This window comes from Chiloscyllium punctatum, chromosome 31, assembly GCF_047496795.1.
Source record: "Chiloscyllium punctatum isolate Juve2018m chromosome 31, sChiPun1.3, whole genome shotgun sequence".
NCBI lineage: Eukaryota > Metazoa > Chordata > Chondrichthyes > Orectolobiformes > Hemiscylliidae > Chiloscyllium > Chiloscyllium punctatum.
In genome coordinates this window covers 68,663,069-68,685,864 of record NC_092769.1, presented here as the reverse complement: position 1 = coordinate 68,685,864, position 22,796 = coordinate 68,663,069, and positions in this window count along the sequence as shown.

The following is a 22,796-nucleotide window of genomic DNA, read 5'->3' as shown; positions in this document are numbered from 1 at the left end:
GGGGTCAGTACTGAGGAAGCGCCACACTGTCGGAGGTTCAGTGCTGAGGGAGTGCCGCACTGTCGGTGGGTCAGTACTGAGGGAGTGCCACATTGTCGGAGAGTCAGTGCTGAGGGCGTGTCGCACTGTCGGAGGGTCAGTGCTGAGTGAGTGCTTCACTGTCGGAGGGTCAGTACTGAGGGAACGCCGCACTGTCGGAGGGTCAGTACTGAGGGAGTGCCGCACTGTCGGAGGGTCAGTACTGAGAGAGTGCTGCACTGTCGGAGGGTCAGTACTGAGGGAGTGCCGCACTGTCGGAGGGTCAGTGCTGAGGGTGTGCCGCACTGTCGGAGGTTCAGTACTGAGGGAGTGCCGTACTGTCGGAGGGTCAGTACTGAGGGAGTGCCGCACTGTGGGAGGGTCAGTACTGAGGGAGTGCCGCACTGTCGGAGAGTCAGTACTGAGGGAGTGCCACACTGTCGGTGGGTCAGTACTGAGGGAGCGCTGCACTGTCGGAGGGTCAGTACTGAGGGATTGCCGCACAGTCGGTGGGTCAGTACTGAGGGAACGGCGCACTGTCGGAGGGTCAGTACTGAGGGAGCGCCACACTGTCGGAAGTTCAGTACCGAGGGAGTGCCGCACTGTCGGAGGGTCAGGACTGGGTGAGTGCCGCACTGTCGGAGGGTCAGTGCTGAGGGTGTGCTGCACTGTCGGAGGGTCAGTACTGAGGGTGTGGCGCACTGTCGGAGGGTCAGTGCTGAGGGAGTGCAGCACTGTCGGAGGGTCAGTACTGAGGGAGGGCTGCACTGTCGGAGGGTCAGTGCTGAGTGAGTGCCGCACTGTCGGAGGGTCAGTACTGAGGGAGTGCCGCACTGTCGGATGGTCAGTACTGAGGGAGTGCCGCACTGTCAGAGGGTCAGTACTGAGGGAGTGCCGCACTGTCAGAGGGTCAGTACTGAGGGAGTGCCGCACTGTCAGAGGGTCAGTACTGAGGGAGCGCCGCACTGTCGGAGGGTCAGTACTGAGGGAGCGCCGCACTGTCGGAGGGTCAGTACTGAGGGAGTGCCGCACTGTCGGAGGGTCAGTACTGAGGGAGTGCCGCACTGTCGGAGGGTCAGTACTGAGGGAGTGCCGCACTGTCGGAGGGTCAGTACTGAGGGAGTGCCGCACTGTCGGAGGGTCAGTACTGAGGGAGTGCCGCACTGTCGGAGGGTCAGTACTGAGGGAGTGCCGCACTGTCAGAGGGTCAGTACTGAGGGAGTGCCGCACTGTCAGAGGGTCAGTACTGAGGGAGTGCCGCACTGTCGGAGGGTCAGTACTGAGGGAGTGCCGCACTGTCAGAGGGTCAGTACTGAGGGAGTGCCGCACTGTCGGAGAGTCAGTACTGAGGGAGTGCCGCACTGTCGGTGGGTCAGTACTGAGGGAGTGCCGCACTGTCGGAGAGTCAGTACTGAGGGAGTGCCGCACTGTCGGAGGGTCAGTACTGAGGGAGCGCCGCACTGTCGGAGGGTCAGTACTGAGGGAGTGCCGCATGTCGGAGGGTCAGTACTGAGGGAGCGCTGCACTGTCGGAGGGTCAGGAATGAGGGAGCGCCGCACTGTCGGAGGGTCAGTACTGAGAGAGTGCTGCACTGTCGGAGGGTCAGTACTGAGGGAGTGCCGCACTGTCAGAGGGTCAGTACTGAGGGAACGCCGCACTGTCGGAGGGTCAGTTCTGAGGGAGCGCCGCACTGTCGGTGGGTCAGTACTGAGGGAACGCCGCACTGTCGGAGGGTCAGTTCTGAGGGAGCGCCGCACTGTCGGAGGGTCAGTACTGAGAGAGTGCTGCACTGTCGGAGGGTCAGTACTGAGGGAGTGCTGCACTGTCGGAGGGTCAGTGCTGAGGATGTGCTGCACTGTCGGAGGGTCAGTACTGAGGGAGTGCAGCACTGTCGGAGGGTCAGTGCTGAGTGAGTGCCGCACTGTCGGAGGGTCAGTACTGAGGGAGTGCCGCACTGTCGGAGGTTCAGTACTGAGGGAGTGCCGCACTGTCTGAGGGTCAGTGCTGAGGGAGTTCTGCACTGTCGGAGGGTCAGTACTGAGGGAGGGCTGCACTGTTGGAGGGTCAGTGCTGAGGGTGTGCTGTACTGTCGGAGGGTCAGTACTGAGGGAGTGCCACACTGTCGGATGGTCAGTACTGAGGGAATGCCGCACTGACGTGGGGTCAGTACTGAGGGAGTGCTGCACTGTCGGAGGGTCAGTACTGAGGGAGTGCCGCACTGTCGGAGGGTCAGTACTGAGGAAGTACCGCAATGTCGATGGGTCAGTACTGAGGGAGTGCCGCACTGTTGGAGGGTCAGTACTGAGGGAGTGTCGCACTGTCAGAGGGTCAGTACTGAGGGAGTGCCGCACTGTCTGAGGGTCAGTACTGAGGGAGTGCCGCACTGTCGGAGGGTCAGCACTGAGGGAGTGCCGCACTGTCGGAGTGTCAGCACTGAGGGAGTACCGCACTGTCGGAGTGTCAGTACTGAGGGAGTGCTGCACTGTCGGAGGGTCAGTACTGAGGGAGTGCCGCACTGTCGGAGGGTCAGTACTGAGGAAGTACCGTAATGTCGATGGGTCAGTACTGAGGGAGTGCCGCACTGTTGGAGGGTCAGTACTGAGGGAGTGTCGCACTGTCAGAGGGTCAGTACTGAGGGAGTGCCGCACTGTCGGAGGGTCAGTACTGAGGGAGTGCAGCACTGTCAGACGGTCAGTACTGAGGGAGTGCCGCACTGTCGGAGGGTCAGCACTGAGGGAGTACCGCACTGTCGGAGTGTCAGTACTGAGGGAGTGCCGCCCTGTCAGAGGGTCAGTACTGAGGGAGTACCGCACTGTCGGAGTGTCAGTACTGAGGGAGCGCCGCACTGTCGGAGGGTCAGTACTGAGGGAGCGCCGCACTGTCGGAGTGTCAGTGCTGAGGGAACGCCGCACTGTCGGAGGGTCAGTGCTGAGGGAACGCCGCACTGTCGGAGGGTCAGTGCTGAGGGAACGCCGCACTGTCGGAGGGTCAGTGCTGAGGGAACGCCGCACTGTCGGAGGGTCAGTACTGAGGGAACGCCGCACTGTCGGAGGGTCAGTGCTGAGGGAACGCCGCACTGTCGGAGGGTCAGTGCTGAGGGAACGCCGCACTGTCGGAGGGTCAGTACTGAGGGAACGCCGCACTGTCGGAGGGTCAGTGCTGAGGGAACGCCGCACTGTCGGAGGGTCAGTGCTGAGGGAACGCCGCACTGTCGGTGTGTCAGTATTGAGGGAGCGCCGCACTGTCGGAGGGTCAGCACTTAGGGAGTGCCGCACTGTCGGAGGGTCAGTACTGAGGGAGTGCCGCACTGTCGGAGGATCAGGACTGAGGGAGTGCTGCACTGTCGGAGGGTCAGTACTGAGGGAGTGCCACACTGTCGGAGAGTCAGTACTGAGGGAGTGCCGCACTGTCGGTGTGTCAGTACTGAGGGAGTGCCGCATGTCGGAGGGTCTGTACTGAGGGAGTGCCGCACTGTCGGAGGATCAGTGCTGAGGGAACGCCGCACTGTCGGTGTGTCAGTATTGAGGGAGCGCCGCACTGTCGGAGGGTCAGTACTGAGGGAGTGCCGCACTGTCGGAGGGTCTGTACTGAGGGAGCGCCGCACTGTCGGAGGGTCAGTACTGAGGGAACGCCGCACTGTCGGAGGGTCAGTACTGAGGGAGCACCGCACTGTCGGTGGGTCAGTGCTGAGGGAGTGCCGCACTGTCGGAGGGTCAGTGCTGAGGGAACGCCGCACTGTCGGTGTGTCAGTATTGAGGGAGCGCCGCACTGTCGGAGGGTCAGCACTTAGTGAATGCCGCACTGTCGGAGGGTCAGTACTGAGGGAGTGCCGCACTGTCGGAGGATCAGGACTGAGGGAGTGCTGCACTGTCGGAGGGTCAGTACTGAGGGAGTGCCACACTGTCGGAGAGTCAGTACTGAGGGAGTGCCGCACTGTCGGAGGGTCAGTACTGAGGGAGTGTCGCACTGTCGGAGGGTCAGTACTGAGGGAGCGCCGCACTGTCGGAGGGTCAGCACTTAGGGAGTGCCGCACTGTCGGAGGGTCAGTACTGAGGGAGTGCCGCACTGTCGGAGGATCAGGACTGAGGGAGTGCTGCACTGTCGGAGGGTCAGTACTGAGGGAGTGCCACACTGTCGGAGAGTCAGTACTGAGGGAGTGCCGCACTGTCGGTGTGTCAGTACTGAGGGAGCGCCGCACTGTCGGAGGGTCAGTACTGAGGGAGTGCCGCATGTCGGAGGGACTGTACTGAGGGAGCGCCGCACTGTCGGAGGGTCAGTACTGAGGGAACGCCGCACTGTCGGAGGGTCAGTACTGAGGGAGCACCGCACTGTCGGAGGGTCAGTACTGAGGGAGTGCTGCACTGTCGGAGGGTCAGTGCTGAGGGTGTGCTGCACTGTCGGAGGGTCAGTACTGAGGGAGTGCAGCACTGTCGGAGGGTCAGTACTGAGGGAGGGCTGCACTGTCGGAGGGTCAGTGCTGAGTGAGTGCCGCACTGTCGGAGGGTCAGTACTGAGCGAGTGCCGCACTGTCGGAGGTTCAGTACTGAGGGAGTGCCGCACTGTCTGGGGGTCAGTGCTGAGGGAGTGCCGCACTGTCGGAGGGTCAGTACTGAGGGAGGGCTGCACTGTTGGAGGGTCAGTGCTGAGGGTGTGCTGCACTGTCGGAGGGTCAGTACTGAGGGAGTGCCACACTGTCGGAGGGTCAGTACTGAGGGAATGCCGCACTGACGTGGGGTCAGTACTGAGGGAGTGCCGCACTGTCGGAGGGTCAGTACTGAGGAAGTACCGCAATGTCGATGGGTCAGTACTGAGGGAGTGCCACACTGTTGGAGGGTCAGTACTGAGGGAGTGTCGCACTGTCAGAGGGTCAGTACTGAGGGAGCGCCACACTGTCGGAGGGTCAGCACTGAGGGAGTGCCGCACTGTCGGAGTGTCAGTACTGAGGGAGTGCCGCCCTGTCAGAGGGTCAGTACTGAGGGAGTGCCGCACTGTTGGAGGGTCAGTACTGAGGGAACGCCGCACTGTCGTAGGGTCAGTTCTGAGGGAGTGCTGCACTGTCGGAGGGTCAGTGCTGAGGATGTGCTGCACTGTCGGAGGGTCAGTACTGAGGGAGTGCAGCACTGTCAGAGGGTCAGTGCTGAGTGAGTGCCGCACTGTCGGAGGGTCAGTACTGAGGGAGTGCCGCACTGTCGGAGGTTCAGTACTGAGGGAGTGCCGCACTGTCTGAGGGTCAGTGGTGAGGGAGTGCCGCACTGTCGGAGGGTCAGTACTGAGGGAGGGCTGCACTGTTGGAGGGTCAGGACTGAGGGAGTGCCGCACTGTCGGTGGGTCAGTACTGAGGGAGGGCTGCACTGTTGGAGGGTCAGGACTGAGGGAGTGCCGCACTGTCGGTGGGTCAGTACTGAGGGAGCGCTGCACTGTCGGAGGGTCAGTACTGAGGGATTGCCGCACTGTCGGAGGGTCAGTACTGAGGGAGCGCCACACTGTCGGAAGTTCAGTACCGAGGGAGTGCCGCACTGTCGGAGGGTCAGGACTGGGTGAGTGCCGCACTGTCGGAGGGTCAGTGCTGAGGGTGTGCTGCACTGTCGGAGGGTCAGTACTGAGGGTGTGGCGCACTGTCGGATGGTCAGTACTGAGGGAGTGCCGCACTGTCTGAGGGTCAGTACTGAGGGAGTGCCGCACTGTCGGAGGGTCAGTACAGAGGGAGCGCCTCATTGTGGGAGGGTCAGTACTGAGGGAGTGCCGCACTGTCAGAGGGTCAGTACTGAGGGAGTGCCTCACTGTCGGAGGGTCAGTACTGAGGGAGTGCCGCACTGTCTGAGGGTCAGTACTGAGGGAGTGCCGCACTGTCAGAGGGTCAGTATTGAGGGAGCGCTGCACTGTGGGAGGGTCAGTACTGAGGGAGTGCCGCACTGTCAGAGGGTCAGTACTGAGGGAGTGCCGCACTGTCAGAGGGTCAGTACTGAGGGAGCGCCGCACTGTCGGAGGGTCAGTACTGAGGGAGTGCCGCACTGTCAGAGGGTCAGTACTGAGGGAGTGCCGCACTGTCAGAGGGTCAGTACTGAGGGAGTGCCGCACTGTCGGAGGGTCAGTACTGAGGGAGTGCCGCACTGTCAGAGGGTCAGTACTGAGGGAGTGCCGCACTGTCGGAGAGTCAGTACTGAGGGAGTGCCGCACTGTCGGAGGGTCAGTACTGAGGGAGCGCCGCACTGTCGGAGGGTCAGTACTGAGGGAGTGCCGCATGTCGGAGGGTCAGTACTGAGGGAGCGCTGCACTGTCGGAGGGTCAGTGCTGAGGGAGTGCCGCACTGTCGGAGGGTCAGTACTGAGAGAGTGCTGCACTGTCGGAGGGTCAGTACTGAGGGAGTGCCGCACTGTCAGAGGGTCAGTACTGAGGGAGTGCCGCACTGTCGGAGAGTCAGTACTGAGGGAGTGCCGCACTGTCGGAGGGTCAGTACTGAGGGAGCGCCGCACTGTCGGAGGGTCAGTACTGAGGGAGTGCCGCATGTCGGAGGGTCAGTACTGAGGGAGCGCTGCACTGTCGGAGGGTCAGTGCTGAGGGAGTGCCGCACTGTCGGAGGGTCAGTGCTGAGGGAGTGCCGCACTGTCGGAGGGTCAGTTCTGAGCGAGCGCCGCACTGTCGGTGGGTCAGTACTGAGGGAACGCCGCACTGTCGGAGGGTCAGTTCTGAGGGAGCGCCGCACTGTCGGAGGGTCAGTACTGAGAGAGTGAAACACTGTCGGAGGGTCAGTACTGAGGGAGTGCTGCACTGTCGGAGGGTCAGTGCTGAGGATGTGCTGCACTGTCGGAGGGTCAGTACTGAGGGAGTGCAGCACTGTCGGAGGGTCAGTACTGAGGGAGTGCCGCACTGTCGGATGGTCAGTACTGAGGGAGTGCCGCACTGTCTGAGGGTCAGTACTGAGGGAGTGCCGCACTGTCGGAGGGTCAGTACAGAGGGAGCGCCTCATTGTGGGAGGGTCAGTACTGAGGGAGTGCCGCACTGTCAGAGGGTCAGTACTGAGGGAGTGCTGCACTGTCGGAGGGTCAGTGCTGAGGGTGTGCTGCACTGTCGGAGGGTCAGTACTGAGGGAGTGCAGCACTGTCGGAGGGTCAGTACTGAGGGAGGGCTGCACTGTCGGAGGGTCAGTGCTGAGTGAGTGCCGCACTGTCGGAGGGTCAGTACTGAGCGAGTGCCGCACTGTCGGAGGTTCAGTACTGAGGGAGTGCCGCACTGTCTGGGGGTCAGTGCTGAGGGAGTGCCGCACTGTCGGAGGGTCAGTACTGAGGGAGGGCTGCACTGTTGGAGGGTCAGTGCTGAGGGTGTGCTGCACTGTCGGAGCGTCAGTACTGAGGGAGTGCCACACTGTCGGAGGGTCAGTACTGAGGGAATGCCGCACTGACGTGGGGTCAGTACTGAGGGAGTGCCGCACTGTCGGAGGGTCAGTACTGAGGAAGTACCGCAATGTCGATGGGTCAGTACTGAGGGAGTGCCGCACTGTTGGAGGGTCAGTACTGAGGGAGTGTCGCACTGTCAGAGGGTCAGTACTGAGGGAGCGCCACACTGTCGGAGGGTCAGCACTGAGGGAGTGCCGCACTGTCGGAGTGTCAGTACTGAGGGAGTGCCGCCCTGTCAGAGGGTCAGTACTGAGGGAGTGCCGCACTGTTGGAGGGTCAGTACTGAGGGAACGCCGCACTGTCGTAGGGTCAGTTCTGAGGGAGTGCTGCACTGTCGGAGGGTCAGTGCTGAGGATGTGCTGCACTGTCGGAGGGTCAGTACTGAGGGAGTGCAGCACTGTCGGAGGGTCAGTGCTGAGTGAGTGCCGCACTGTCGGAGGGTCAGTACTGAGGGAGTGCCGCACTGTCGGAGGTTCAGTACTGAGGGAGTGCCGCACTGTCTGAGGGTCAGGACTGAGGGAGTGCCGCACTGTCGGTGGGTCAGTACTGAGGGAGGGCTGCACTGTTGGAGGGTCAGGACTGAGGGAGTGCCGCACTGTCGGTGGGTCAGTACTGAGGGAGCGCTGCACTGTCGGAGGGTCAGTACTGAGGGATTGCCGCACTGTCGGAGGGTCAGTACTGAGGGAGCGCCACACTGTCGGAAGTTCAGTACCGAGGGAGTGCCGCACTGTCGGAGGGTCAGGACTGGGTGAGTGCCGCACTGTCGGAGGGTCAGTGCTGAGGGTGTGCTGCACTGTCGGAGGGTCAGTACTGAGGGTGTGGCGCACTGTCGGATGGTCAGTACTGAGGGAGTGCCGCACTGTCTGAGGGTCAGTACTGAGGGAGTGCCGCACTGTCGGAGGGTCAGTACAGAGGGAGCGCCTCATTGTGGGAGGGTCAGTACTGAGGGAGTGCCGCACTGTCAGAGGGTCAGTACTGAGGGAGTGCCTCACTGTCGGAGGGTCAGTACTGAGGGAGTGCCGCACTGTCTGAGGGTCAGTACTGAGGGAGTGCCGCACTGTCAGAGGGTCAGTATTGAGGGAGCGCTGCACTGTGGGAGGGTCAGTACTGAGGGAGTGCCGCACTGTCAGAGGGTCAGTACTGAGGGTGCGCCGCACTGTCAGAGGGTCAGTACTGAGGGAGCGCCGCACTGTCGGAGGGTCAGTACTGAGGGAGTGCCGCACTGTCAGAGGGTCAGTACTGAGGGAGTGCCGCACTGTCAGAGGGTCAGTACTGAGGGAGTGCCGCACTGTCGGAGGGTCAGTACTGAGGGAGTGCCGCACTGTCAGAGGGTCAGTACTGAGGGAGTGCCGCACTGTCGGAGAGTCAGTACTGAGGGAGTTCCGCACTGTCGGAGGGTCAGTACTGAGGGAGCGCCGCACTGTCGGAGGGTCAGTACTGAGGGAGTGCCGCATGTCGGAGGGTCAGTACTGAGGGAGCGCTGCACTGTCGGAGGGTCAGTACTGAGGGAGTGCCGCACTGTCGGAGGGTCAGTTCTGAGGGAGCGCCGCACTGTCGGTGGGTCAGTACTGAGGGAACGCCGCACTGTCGGAGGGTCAGTTCTGAGGGAGCGCCGCACTGTCGGAGGGTCAGTTCTGAGGGAGCGCCGCACTGTCGGAGGGTCAGTACTGAGAGAGTGAAACACTGTCGGAGCGTCAGTACTGAGGGAGTGCTGCACTGTCGGAGGGTCAGTGCTGAGGATGTGCTGCACTGTCGGAGGGTCAGTACTGAGGGAGTGCAGCACTGTCGGAGGGTCAGTACTGAGGGAGTGCCGCACTGTCGGATGGTCAGTACTGAGGGAGTGCCGCACTGTCTGAGGGTCAGTACTGAGGGAGTGCCGCACTGTCGGACGGTCAGTACAGAGGGAGCGCCTCACTGTGGGAGGGTCAGTACTGAGGGAGTGCCGCACTGTAAGAAGGTCAGTACTGAGGGAGTGCCGCACTGTCGGAGGGTCAGTACTGAGGGAGTGCCGCACTGTCGGATGGTCAGTACTGAGGGAGTGCCGCACTGTCTGAGGGTCAGTACTGAGGGAGTGCCGCACTGTCGGAGGGTCAGTACAGAGGGAGCGCCTCATTGTGGGAGGGTCAGTACTGAGGGAGTGCCGCACTGTCAGAGGGTCAGTACTGAGGGAGTGCCTCACTGTCGGAGGGTCAGTACTGAGGGAGTGCCGCACTGTCTGAGGGTCAGTACTGAGGGAGTGCCGCACTGTCAGAGGGTCAGTATTGAGGGAGCGCTGCACTGTGGGAGGGTCAGTACTGAGGGAGTGCCGCACTGTCAGAGGGTCAGTACTGAGGGAGTGCCGCACTGTCAGAGGGTCAGTACTGAGGGAGCGCCGCACTGTCGGAGGGTCAGTACTGAGGGAGTGCCGCACTGTCAGAGGGTCAGTACTGAGGGAGTGCCGCACTGTCAGAGGGTCAGTACTGAGGGAGTGCCGCACTGTCGGAGGGTCAGTACTGAGGGAGTGCCGCACTGTCAGAGGGTCAGTACTGAGGGAGTGCCGCACTGTCGGAGAGTCAGTACTGAGGGAGTGCCGCACTGTCGGTGGGTCAGTACTGAGGGAGTGCCGCACTGTCGGAGAGTCAGTACTGAGGGAGTGCCGCACTGTCGGAGGGTCAGTACTGAGGGAGCGCCGCACTGTCGGAGGGTCAGTACTGAGGGAGTGCCGCATGTCGGAGGGTCAGTACTGAGGGAGCGCTGCACTGTCGGAGGGTCAGTACTGAGGGAGTGCCGCACTGTCAGAGGGTCAGTACTGAGGGAACGCCGCACTGTCGGAGGGTCAGTTCTGAGGGAGCGCCGCACTGTCGGTGGGTCAGTACTGAGGGAACGCCGCACTGTCGGAGGGTCAGTTCTGAGGGAGCGCCGCACTGTCGGAGGGTCAGTACTGAGACAGTGCAGCACTGTCGGAGGGTCAGTATTGAGGGAGTGCTGCACTGTCGGAGGGTCAGTGCTGAGGATGTGCTGCACTGTCGGAGGGTCAGTACTGAGGGAGTGCAGCACTGTCGGAGGGTCAGTGCTGAGGATGTGCTGCACTGTCGGAGGGTCAGTACTGAGGGAGTGCAGCACTGTCGGAGGGTCAGTGCTGAGTGAGTGCCGCACTGTCGGAGGGTCAGTACTGAGGGAGTGCCGCACTGTCGGAGGTTCAGTACTGAGGGAGTGCCGCACTGTCTGAGGGTCAGTGCTGAGGGAGTTCCGCACTGTCGGAGGGTCAGTACTGAGGGAGGGCTGCACTGTTGGAGGGTCAGTACTGAGGGAGTGCCGCACTGTCAGAGGGTCAGTACTGAGGGAACGCCGCACTGTCGGAGGGTCAGTTCTGAGGGAGCACTGCACTGTCGGTGGGTCAGTACTGAGGGAACGCCGCACTGTCGGAGGGTCAGTTCTGAGGGAGCGCCGCACTGTCGGAGGGTCAGTACTGAGAGAGTGCTGCACTGTCGGAGGGTCAGTACTGAGGGAGTGCTGCACTGTCGGAGGGTCAGTGCTGAGGATGTGCTGCACTGTCGGAGGGTCAGTACTGAGGGAGTGCAGCACTGTCGGAGGGTCAGTGCTGAGTGAGTGCCGCACTGTCGGAGGGTCAGTACTGAGGGAGTGCCGCACTGTCGGAGGTTCAGTACTGAGGGAGTGCCGCACTGTCTGAGGGTCAGTGCTGAGGGAGTTCCGCACTGTCGGAGGGTCAGTACTGAGGGAGGGCTGCACTGTTGGAGGGTCAGTGCTGAGGGTGTGCTGTACTGTCGGAGGGTCAGTACTGAGGGAGTGCCACACTGTCGGAGGGTCAGTACTGAGGGAATGCCCACTGACGTGGGGTCAGTACTGAGGGAGTGCTGCACTGTCGGAGGGTCAGTACTGAGGGAGTGCCGCACTGTCGGAGGGTCAGTACTGAGGAACTACCGCAATGTCGATGGGTCAGTACTGAGGGAGTGCCGCACTGTTGGAGGGTCAGTACTGAGGGAGTGTCGCACTGTCAGAGGGTCAGTACTGAGGGAGTGCCGCACTGTCTGAGGGTCAGTACTGAGGGAGTGCCGCACTGTCGGAGGGTCAGCACTGAGGGAGTGCCGCACTGTCGGAGTGTCAGTACTGAGGGAGTGCAGCACTGTCAGAGGGTCAGTACTGAGGGAGTGCCGCACTGTCGGAGGGTCAGCACTGAGGGAGTGCCGCACTGTCGGAGTGTCAGTACTGAGGGAGTGCCGCACTGTCAGAGAGTCAGTACTGAGGGAGTGCCGCACTGTCGGTGTGTCAGTACTGAGGGAGCGCCGCACTGTCGGAGGGTCAGTACTGAGGGAGTGCCGCATGTCGGAGGGTCTGTACTGAGGGAGTGCCACATTGTCGGAGAGTCAGTGCTGAGGGAGTGCCGCACTGTCGGAGGGTCAGTACTGAGGGAGTGCTGCACTGTCGGAGGGTCAGTGCTGAGGATGTGCTGCACTGTCGGAGGGTCAGTACTGAGGGAGTGCAGCACTGTCGGAGGGTCAGTGCTGAGTGAGTGCCGCACTGTCGGAGGGTCAGTACTGAGGGAGTGCCGCACTGTCGGAGGTTCAGTACTGAGGGAGTGCCGCACTGTCTGAGGGTCAGTGGTGAGGGAGTGCCGCACTGTCAGAGGGTCAGTACTGAGGGAGGGCTGCACTGTTGGAGGGTCAGGACTGAGGGAGTGCCGCACTGTCGGTGGGTCAGTACTGAGGGAGGGCTGCACTGTTGGAGGGTCAGGACTGAGGGAGTGCCGCACTGTCGGTGGGTCAGTACTGAGGGAGCGCTGCACTGTCGGAGGGTCAGTACTGAGGGATTGCCGCACTGTCGGAGGGTCAGTACTGAGGGAGCGCCACACTGTCGGAAGTTCAGTACCGAGGGAGTGCCGCACTGTCGGAGGGTCAGGACTGGGTGAGTGCCGCACTGTCGGAGGGTCAGTGCTGAGGGTGTGCTGCACTGTCGGAGGGTCAGTACTGAGGGTGTGGCGCACTGTCGGATGGTCAGTACTGAGGGAGTGCCGCACTGTCTGAGGGTCAGTACTGAGGGAGTGCCGCAGTGTCGGAGGGTCAGTACAGAGGGAGCGCCTCATTGTGGGAGGGTCAGTACTGAGGGAGTGCCGCACTGTCAGAGGGTCAGTACTGAGGGAGTGCCTCACTGTCGGAGGGTCAGTACTGAGGGAGTGCCGCACTGTCTGAGGGTCAGTACTGAGGGAGTGCCGCACTGTCAGAGGGTCAGTATTGAGGGAGCGCTGCACTGTGGGAGGGTCAGTACTGAGGGAGTGCCGCACTGTCAGAGGGTCAGTACTGAGGGAGTGCCGCACTGTCAGAGGGTCAGTACTGAGGGAGCGCCGCACTGTCGGAGGGTCAGTACTGAGGGAGTGCCGCACTGTCAGAGGGTCAGTACTGAGGGAGTGCCGCACTGTCGGAGGGTCAGTACTGAGGGAGTGCCGCACTGTCGGAGGGTCAGTACTGAGGGAGTGCCGCACTGTCAGAGGGTCAGTACTGAGGGAGTGCCGCACTGTCGGAGAGTCAGTACTGAGGGAGTGCCGCACTGTCGGTGGGTCAGTACTGAGGGAGTGCCGCACTGTCGGAGAGTCAGTACTGAGGGAGTGCCGCACTGTCGGAGGGTCAGTACTGAGGGAGCGCCGCACTGTCGGAGGGTCAGTACTGAGGGAGTGCCGCATGTCGGAGGGTCAGTACTGAGGGAGCGCTGCACTGTCGGAGGGTCAGTGCTGAGGGAGTGCCGCACTGTCGGAGGGTCAGTACTGAGAGAGTGCTGCACTGTCGGAGGGTCAGTACTGAGGGAGTGCCGCACTGTCAGAGGGTCAGTACTGAGGGAACGCCGCACTGTCGGAGGGTCAGTTCTGAGGGAGCGCCGCACTGTCGGTGGGTCAGTACTGAGGGAACGCCGCACTGTCGGAGGGTCAGTTCTGAGGGAGCGCCGCACTGTCGGAGGGTCAGTACTGAGAGAGTGAAACACTGTCGGAGGGTCAGTACTGAGGGAGTGCTGCACTGTCGGAGGGTCAGTGCTGAGGATGTGCTGCACTGTCGGAGGGTCAGTACTGAGGGAGTGCAGCACTGTCGGAGGGTCAGTACTGAGGGAGTGCCGCACTGTCGGATGGTCAGTACTGAGGGAGTGCCGCACTGTCTGAGGGTCAGTACTGAGGGAGTGCCGCACTGTCGGACGGTCAGTACAGAGGGAGTGCCGCACTGTCGGAGGGTCAGTACTGAGGGAGTGCCGCACTGTCGGATGGTCAGTACTGAGGGAGTGCCGCACTGTCTGAGGGTCAGTACTGAGGGAGTGCCGCACTGTCGGAGGGTCAGTACAGAGGGAGCGCCTCATTGTGGGAGGGTCAGTACTGAGGGAGTGCCGCACTGTAAGAAGGTCAGTACTGAGGGAGTGCCGCACTGTCGGAGGGTCAGTACTGAGGGAGTGCCGCACTGTCGGATGGTCAGTACTGAGGGAGTGCCGCACTGTCTGAGGGTCAGTACTGAGGGAGTGCCGCACTGTCGGAGGGTCAGTACAGAGGGAGCGCCTCATTGTGGGAGGGTCAGTACTGAGGGAGTGCCGCACTGTCAGAGGGTCAGTACTGAGGGAGTGCCTCACTGTCGGAGGGTCAGTACTGAGGGAGTGCCGCACTGTCTGAGGGTCAGTACTGAGGGAGTGCCGCACTGTCAGAGGGTCAGTATTGAGGGAGCGCTGCACTGTGGGAGGGTCAGTACTGAGGGAGTGCCGCACTGTCAGAGGCTCAGTACTGAGGGAGTGCCGCACTGTCAGAGGGTCAGTACTGAGGGAGCGCCGCACTGTCGGAGGGTCAGTACTGAGGGAGTGCCGCACTGTCAGAGGGTCAGTACTGAGGGAGTGCCGCACTGTCAGAGGGTCAGTACTGAGGGAGTGCCGCACTGTCGGAGGGTCAGTACTGAGGGAGTGCCGCACTGTCAGAGGGTCAGTACTGAGGGAGTGCCGCACTGTCGGAGAGTCAGTACTGAGGGAGTGCCGCACTGTCGGTGGGTCAGTACTGAGGGAGTGCCGCACTGTCGGAGAGTCAGTACTGAGGGAGTGCCGCACTGTGGGACGGTCAGTACTGAGGGAGTGCCGCACTGTCGGAGGGTCAGTGCTGAGGGAGTGCCGCACTGTCAGAGGGTCAGTACTGAGGGAGTGCCGCACTGTCGGAGAGTCAGTACTGAGGGAGTGCCGCACTGTGGGACGGTCAGTACTGAGGGAGTGCCGCACTGTCGGAGGGTCAGTACTGAGGGAGTGCCGCATGTCGGAGGGTCAGTACTGAGGGAGCGCTGCACTGTCGGAGGGTCAGTGCTGAGGGAGTGCCGCACTGTCGGAGGGTCAGTACTGAGGGAGTGCCGCACTGTCAGAGGGTCAGTACTGAGGGAACGCCGCACTGTCGGAGGGTCAGTTCTGAGGGAGCGCCGCACTGTCGGTGGGTCAGTACTGAGGGAACGCCGCACTGTCGGAGGGTCAGTTCTGAGGGAGCGCCGCACTGTCGGAGGGTCAGTACTGAGACAGTGCAGCACTGTCGGAGGGTCAGTATTGAGGGAGTGCTGCACTGTCGGAGGGTCAGTGATGAGGATGTGCTGCACTGTCGGAGGGTCAGTACTGAGGGAGTGCAGCACTGTCGGAGGGTCAGTGCTGAGGATGTGCTGCACTGTCGGAGGGTCAGTACTGAGGGAGTGCAGCACTGTCGGAGGGTCAGTGCTGAGTGAGTGCCGCACTGTCGGAGGGTCAGTACTGAGGGAGTGCCGCACTGTCGGAGGTTCACTACTGAGGGAGTGCCGCACTGTCTGAGGGTCAGTGCTGAGGGAGTTCCGCACTGTCGGAGGGTCAGTACTGAGGGAGGGCTGCACTGTTGGAGGGTCAGTACTGAGGGAGTGCCGCACTGTCAGAGGGTCAGTACTGAGGGAACGCCGCACTGTCGGAGGGTCAGTTCTGAGGGAGCACCGCACTGTCGGTGGGTCAGTACTGAGGGAACGCCGCACTGTCGGAGGGTCAGTTCTGAGGGAGCGCCGCACTGTCGGAGGGTCAGTACTGAGAGAGTGCTGCACTGTCGGAGGGTCAGTACTGAGGGAGTGCTGCACTGTCGGAGGGTCAGTACTGAGGGAGTGCAGCACTGTCGGAGGGTCAGTGCTGAGTGAGTGCCGCACTGTCGGAGGGTCAGTACTGAGGGAGTGCCGCACTGTCGGAGGTTCAGTACTGAGGGAGTGCCGCACTGTCTGAGGGTCAGTGCTGAGGGAGTTCTGCACTGTCGGAGGGTCAGTACTGAGGGAGGGCTGCACTGTTGGAGGGTCAGTGCTGAGGGTGTGCTGTACTGTCGGAGGGTCAGTACTGAGGGAATGCCGCACTGACGTGGGGTCAGTACTGAGGGAGTGCTGCACTGTCGGAGGGTCAGTACTGAGGGAGTGCCGCACTGTCGGAGGGTCAGTACTGAGGAACTACCGCAATGTCGATGGGTCAGTACTGAGGGAGTGCCGCACTGTTGGAGGGTCAGTACTGAGGGAGTGTCGCACTGTCAGAGGGTCAGTACTGAGGGAGTGCCGCACTGTCTGAGGGTCAGTACTGAGGGAGTGCCGCACTGTCGGAGGGTCAGCACTGAGGGAGTGCCGCACTGTCGGAGTGTCAGTACTGAGGGAGTGCAGCACTGTCAGAGGGTCAGTACTGAGGGAGTGCCGCACTGTCTGAGGGTCAGTACTGAGAGAGTGCCACACTGTCGGAGGGTCAGTACTGAGGGAGTGCCGCACTGTCAGAGGGTCATTACTGAGGGAGTGCCGCCCTGTCAGAGGGTCAGTACTGAGGGAGTGCCGCACTGTCGGAGGGTCAGTACTGAGGGAGTGCCGCACTGTCGGAGGGTCAGTGCTGAGGGAGTGCCGCACTGTCGGAGAGTCAGTGCTGAGGGCGTGTCGCACTGTCGGAGGGTCAGTGCTGAGTGAGTGCTTCACCGTCGGAGGGTCAGTACTGAGGGAACGCCGCACTGTCGGAGGGTCAGTACTGAGGGAGTGCCGCACTGTCGGAGGGTCAGTACTGAGAGAGTGCTGCACTGTCGGAGGGTCAGTACTGAGGGAGTGCCGCACTGTCGGAGGGTGAGTACTGAGGGAGTGCTGCACTGTCAGAGGGTCAGTACTGAGGGAGTGCTGCACTGTCGGAGGGTCAGTACTGTGGGAGGGCTGCACTGTCAGAGGGTCAGTGCTGAGTGAGTGCCGCACTGTCGGAGGGTCAGTACTGAGGGAGTGCCGCACTGTCGGAGGGTCAGTACTGAGGGAGTGCTGCACTGTTGGAGGGTCAGTACTGAGGGAGTGCTGCACTGTCAGAGGGTCAGTACTGAGGGAGTGCTGCACTGTCAGAGGGTCAGTACTGAGGGAGTGCCGCATGGTCAGAGGGTCAGTACTGAGGGAGTGCCGCACTGTCAGAGGGTCAGTACTGAGGGAGCGCCGCACTGTCGGAGGGTCAGTACTGAGGGAGTTCCGCACTGTCGGAGGGTCAGTACTGAGGGAGTGGCGCACTGTCAGAGGGTCAGTGCTGAGGGAGTGCCGCACTGTCGGAGGGTCAGTACTGAGGGAGCGCCGCACTGTCAGAGCGTCAGTACTGAGGGAGTGCCACACTGTCGGAGGGTCAGTACTGAGGGAGTGCCGCACTGTCGGTGGGTCAGTACTGAGGGAACGCCGCACTGTCGGAGGGTCAGTACTGAGGGAGTGCCGCACTGTCGGTGGGTCAGTACTGAGGGAACGCCGCACTGTCGGAGGGTCAGTACTGAGGGAGCGCCGCACTGTCGGTGGGTCAGTACTGAGGGAGTGCCACACTGTCAGAGGGTCAGTACTGAGGGAGTGCCGCACTGTCGGTGGGTCAGTACTGAGGGAACGCCGCACTGTCGGAGTGTCAGTGCTGAGGGAGTGCCGCACTGTCGGTGTGTCAGTATTGAGGGAGCGCCGCACTGTCGGAGGGTCAGTACTGAGGGAGCGCCGTACTGTCGGAGGGTCAGTACTGAGGGAGTGCCGCACTGTCGGAGGGTCAGTACTGAGGGAACGCCGCACTGTCGGAGGGTCAGTACTGAGGGAGCGCCGCACTGTCGGAGGGTCAGTACTGAGAGAGTGCTGCAATGTCGGAGGGTCAGTACTGAGGGAGTGCCGCACTGTCGGAGGGTCAGTGCTGAGGGTGTGCTGCACTGTCGGAGGGTCAGTACTGAGGGAGTGCCGCACTGTCGGAGGGTCAGTGCTGAGGGTGTGCTGCACTGTCGGAGGGTCAGTACTGAGGGAGTGCAGCACTGTCGGAGGGTCAGTACTGAGGGAGTGCCGCACTGTCAGAGGGTCAGTGCAGAGGGAGTGCCGCACTGTCGGAGGGTCAGTACTGAGGGAGGGCTGCACTGTCGGAGGGTCAGTGCAGAGGGAGTGCCGCACTGTCGGAGGGTCAGTGCTGAGTGAGTGCCGCACTGTCGGAGGGTCAGTACTGAGGGAGTGCCGCACTGTCGGAGGGTCAGTACTGAGGGAGCGCCGCACTGTCGGAGGGTCAGTACTGAGGGAGTGCCGCACTGTCGGAGGTTCAGTACTGAGGGAATGCTGCACTGTCGGCGGGTCAGTACTGAGGGAACGCCGCACTGTCGGAGGGTCAGTACTGAGGGAGTGCCGCACTGTCGGTGGGTCAGTACTGAGGGAACGCCGCACTGTCGGAGGGTCAGTACTGAGGGAGCGCCGCACTGTCGGTGGGTCAGTACTGAGGGAGTGCCGCACTGTCGGTGGGTCAGTACTGAGGGAACGCCGCACTGTCGGAGGGTCAGTGCTGAGGGAGTGCCGCACTGTCGGTGTGTCAGTATTGAGGGAGCGCCGCACTGTCGGAGGGTCAGTACTGAGGGAGGGCTGCACTGTCGGAGGGTCAGTGCAGAGGGAGTGCCGCACTGTCGGAGGGTCAGTGCTGAGTGAGTGCCGCACTGTCGGAGGGTCAGTACTGAGGGAGTGCCGCACTGTCGGAGGGTCAGTACTGAGGGAGGGCTGCACTGTTGGAGGGTCAGTGCTGAGGGTGTGCTGCACTGTCGGAGGGTCAGTACTGAGGGAGTGCCACACTGTCGGAGGGTCAGTACTGAGGGAATGCCGCACTGACGTGGGGTCAGTACTGAGGGAGTGCCGCACTCTCAGTGGGTCAGTACTGAGGAAGTACCGCAATGTCGATGGGTCAGTACTGAGGGAGTGCCGCACTGTCGGAGGGTCAGTACTGAGGGAGTGCCGCACTGTCGGAGGGTCAGTACTGAGGGAGTGCCGCACTGTCGGAGGGTCAGTACTGAGGGAGTGCCGCACTGTCGGAGGGTCAGTACTGAGGGAGTGCCGCACTGTCGGAGGGTCAGTACTGAGGGAGTGCCGCACTGTCGGAGGGTCAGTACTGAGGGAGTGCCGCACTGTTGGAGGGTCAGTACTGAGGGAGTGCCGCACTGTCAGAGGATCAGTACTGAGGGAGCGCCGCACTGTCGGAGGGTCAGTACTGAGGGAGTGCCGCACTGTCGGAGGGTCAGTACTGAGGGAATGCTGCACTGTCGGCGGGTCAGTACTGAGGGAACGCCGCACTGTCGGAGGGTCAGTACTGAGGGAGTGCCGCACTGTCGGTGGGTCAGTACTGAGGGAGCGCCGCACTGTCGGTGGGTCAGTACTGAGGGAACATCGCACTGTCGGAGGGTCAGTGCTGAGGGAGTGCCGCACTGTCGGTGGGTCAGTACTGAGGGAACGCCGCACTGTCGGAGGGTCAGTACTGAGGGAGTGCCGCACTGTCGGTGGGTCAGTACTGAGGGAACGCCGCACTGTCGGAGGGTCAGTGCTGAGGGAGTGCCGCACTGTCGGTGTGTCAGTATTGAGGGAGCGCCGCACTGTCGGAGGGTCAGTACTGAGGGAGCGCCGCACTGTCGGAGGGTCAGTACTGAGGGAGCGCCGCACTGTCGGAGGGTCAGTACTGAGGGAGTGCCGCACTGTCGGTGGGTCAGTACTGAGGGAACGCCGCACTGTCGGAGGGTCAGTACTGAGGGAGCGCCGCACTGTCAGAGAGTCAGTACTGAGGGAGTGCCGCACTGTCGGTGGGTCAGTACTGAGGGAACGCCGCACTGTCGGAGGGTCAGTACTGAGGGAGCGCCGCACTGTCGGAGGGTCAGTACTGAGAGAGTGCTGCACTGTCGGAGGGTCAGTACTGAGGGAGTGCAGCACTGTCGGAGGGTCAGTACTGAGGGCGGGCTGCACTGTCGGAGGGTCAGTGCTGAGTGAGTGCCGCACTGTCGGAGGGTCTGTACTGAGGGAGTGCCGCACTGTCGGAGGGTCAGTGCAGAGGGAGTGCCGCACTGTCGGAGGGTCAGTACTGAGGGAGGGCTGCACTGTTGGAGGGTCAGTGCTGAGGGTGTGCTGCACTGTCGGAGGGTCAGTACTGAGGGAGTGCCACACTGTCGGAGGGTCAGTACTGAAGGAATGCCGCACTGACGTGGGGTCAGTACTGAGGGAGTGCCGCACTCTCAGTGGGTCAGTACTGAGGGAGTACCGCACTGTCGATGGGTCAGTACTGAGGGAGTGCCGCACTGTCGGCGGGTCAGTACTGAGGGAGCGCCGCACTGTCGGAGGGTCAGGACTGAGGGAATGCTGCACTGTCGGCGGGTCAGTACTGAGGGAGTGCCGCACTGTCGGAGGATCAGTACTGAGGGACCGCCGCACTGTCGGAGGGTCAGTACTGAGTGAGTGCCGCACTGCCGGAGGGTCAGTACTGAGGGAGTGCTGCACTGTCGGAGGGTCAGTACTGAGGGAGCCCCGCACTGTCCGAGGGTCAGTACTGAGGGTGTGCTGCACTGTCAGAGGGTCAGTACTGAGGGTGTGGCGCACTGTCGGAGGGTCAGTGCTGAGGGAGTGCAGCACTGTCGGAGGGTCAGTACTGAGGGAGGGCTGCACTGTCGGAGGGTCAGTGCTGTGTGAGTGCCGCACTGTCGGAGGGTCAGTACTGAGGGAGTGCCGCACTGTCGGAGGGTCAGTACTGAGGGAGTGCCGCACTGTCAGAGGGTCAGTACTGAGGGAGTGCCTCACTGTCAGAGGGTCAGTACTGAGGGAGTGCCGCAATGTCGGAGGGTCAGTACTGAGGGAGTGCCGCACTGTCAGAGGGTCAGTGCTCTCACGCACACTCACACACACTCTCACACACTCACACATTCACACTCTCACACACCCTCACACACACTCTCACACTCACACACACATGCACACGCTCTCACACTCACACACACAGGCACACACACTCTCACACTCACACACACACTCACACTCAGACACTCACGCACACACACTCACACACTCACACACTCTCACACACACAAACTCACGCACTCACACACACACTCACACACTCACACACTCACACTCACACACACACTCTAACACACGCACACTCAAACACTCACACACACTCACACACATACTCACACACACACTCTCAAGCACACTCTCACACACTCACATACTCACACACTCACTCTCACACATATACATACACACACTCACACACACTCTCACACACACTCACACACACACATACACACACACTCATACACACTCATTCACACATACACACACACTCACACACACTCATTCACACACACACTCACACACTCACTCACACATACACACACTCACACACACACTCGCACACACACACACACTCTCACACTGTGCGTGAGTGTGTGTGTGAGTGTGTGTGTGTGTGTGTGTGTCTGTCCATGTCAGTGTGTTGTGTGTGTGAGTCTGTCTGTCCATGTCACCGTGTTGTGTGTGTGTGTGTCTGTCTGTCCATGTCAGTGTGTGTGTGTGTGCGTGTGTGTGTGTTCATGTCAGTGTGTTGTGTGTGTGTGTGTCTGTCTGTCCATGTCAGTGTTGTGTGTGTGTGTGTGCCTGCCCATGTCACCGTGCTGTGTGTGCGTGTGTGTGTTGTGTGCGTGTGCGTGTTGTGTGTGTGTTTTGTGTGTGTGTGTGTGTGTGTTGTGTGTGTGCGCGTGTGTGTGTGTGTGTGTGTGTGTGTGTTGTGTGTGCGTGTGTCAGTGTATGTCTGTCCATGTCACCGTGTTGTGTGTGCGTGTGCGTGTGTGTGTTGTGTGTGTGTGTCTGTCTGTTCCATGACGCAGTGATATCTTCAATGGGGAGATGGTCCCCTCCAATGTGCCTGCGGGGTGGCGGGGGGGGGAGGGAATACTGGATGATCCCTGGGGAGATGGTCTAGTCGGTGGGAAATGTAGAAGGTGCTCCCTGAGAGTGCGGTGGGGGCCGGTACGCTCCCAATATTTAAGAAGCGTCGGGACGAAGTGCCGGGGGCAGGGTGAGCGATGGACCAAGGGGAGGTCAGTGGGACTCGTGTCACTTGGTGGGCCGAACGGCCTGTACCTCTGCTGTGTATCTCTGTGCTCAGGACCAGCTCAGCTCCTGTCATTCTCCACGATTGCCAGCAGGTGGTGGTGTTGCCCTTGAGATTGGCCCCACTCTGGGCCATGGTGTCACTGTCAGAGCTTCTGAGATCCAGTTCTGGATTCACTTACACTTCCTCCTTTATCTTGACCCCTGCCTCAATCCCTCCAGCTCCACACCCCCCTACCCCCCCCCCCACCCCCCTGCCCCTTACTGTCGGCTGTGTCCCTCACGTTAACAGGAAGTTGCTATCATCTCCCCACTTCCAATCGTTTCAAACACAATGGACATTTGATCAGATTCCCACACGACATTTCATTGATTTAGCCACTTCCTGCAATTAAGGTGACCTGTGTCTGTCTCGTTGAACCCAGGGCCATGATTGGACATATTTCTCCATCGCTAAAGTCCCCCAGACCAGGCCACATCCTGGGAAACCTTTTCCGTACCCTCTCCAAAGCATCCACTTCCTTCTGGTCGTGTGGTAACCAGAATTGCACACAATATTCCAAGTGTGGCCAAACCAAAGTTCGATCAAGCTGCAGCATAACCTGTCCATCCTTATACTCGATGCCCGTCCCAATGAAGGTCAGCATGCCATTGGCCTTTTTCACTCCCTTATCTACCTGCGCTCCCCCCCCTCAGTGATCTGTGGGCCTGCACACCCAGATCCCTCTGCAGATCAATACTCCAAGGGGTTCTGCCTTTCACTGTATAATTTCCACCTGTATTTGACCTTCCAAAATGCATCACCTCACATTGTTTCCGGATTAAACTCCATCTGCCACGTTCCTGCCCGTAACTCCAGCTGATCTATATCCTGCTGTATCCTCTGACAATCCTCCTCACTCTCCATAACTCCACCAATCTTTGTATCGTCTGCAAACTTACTAATTAGACCAGCTATGTTTTACACCAAATCATTATGTAGATCATGAACAGCAGAGGTCCCAACACTGATCCCTGAGGAACACCACGAGTCACAGCC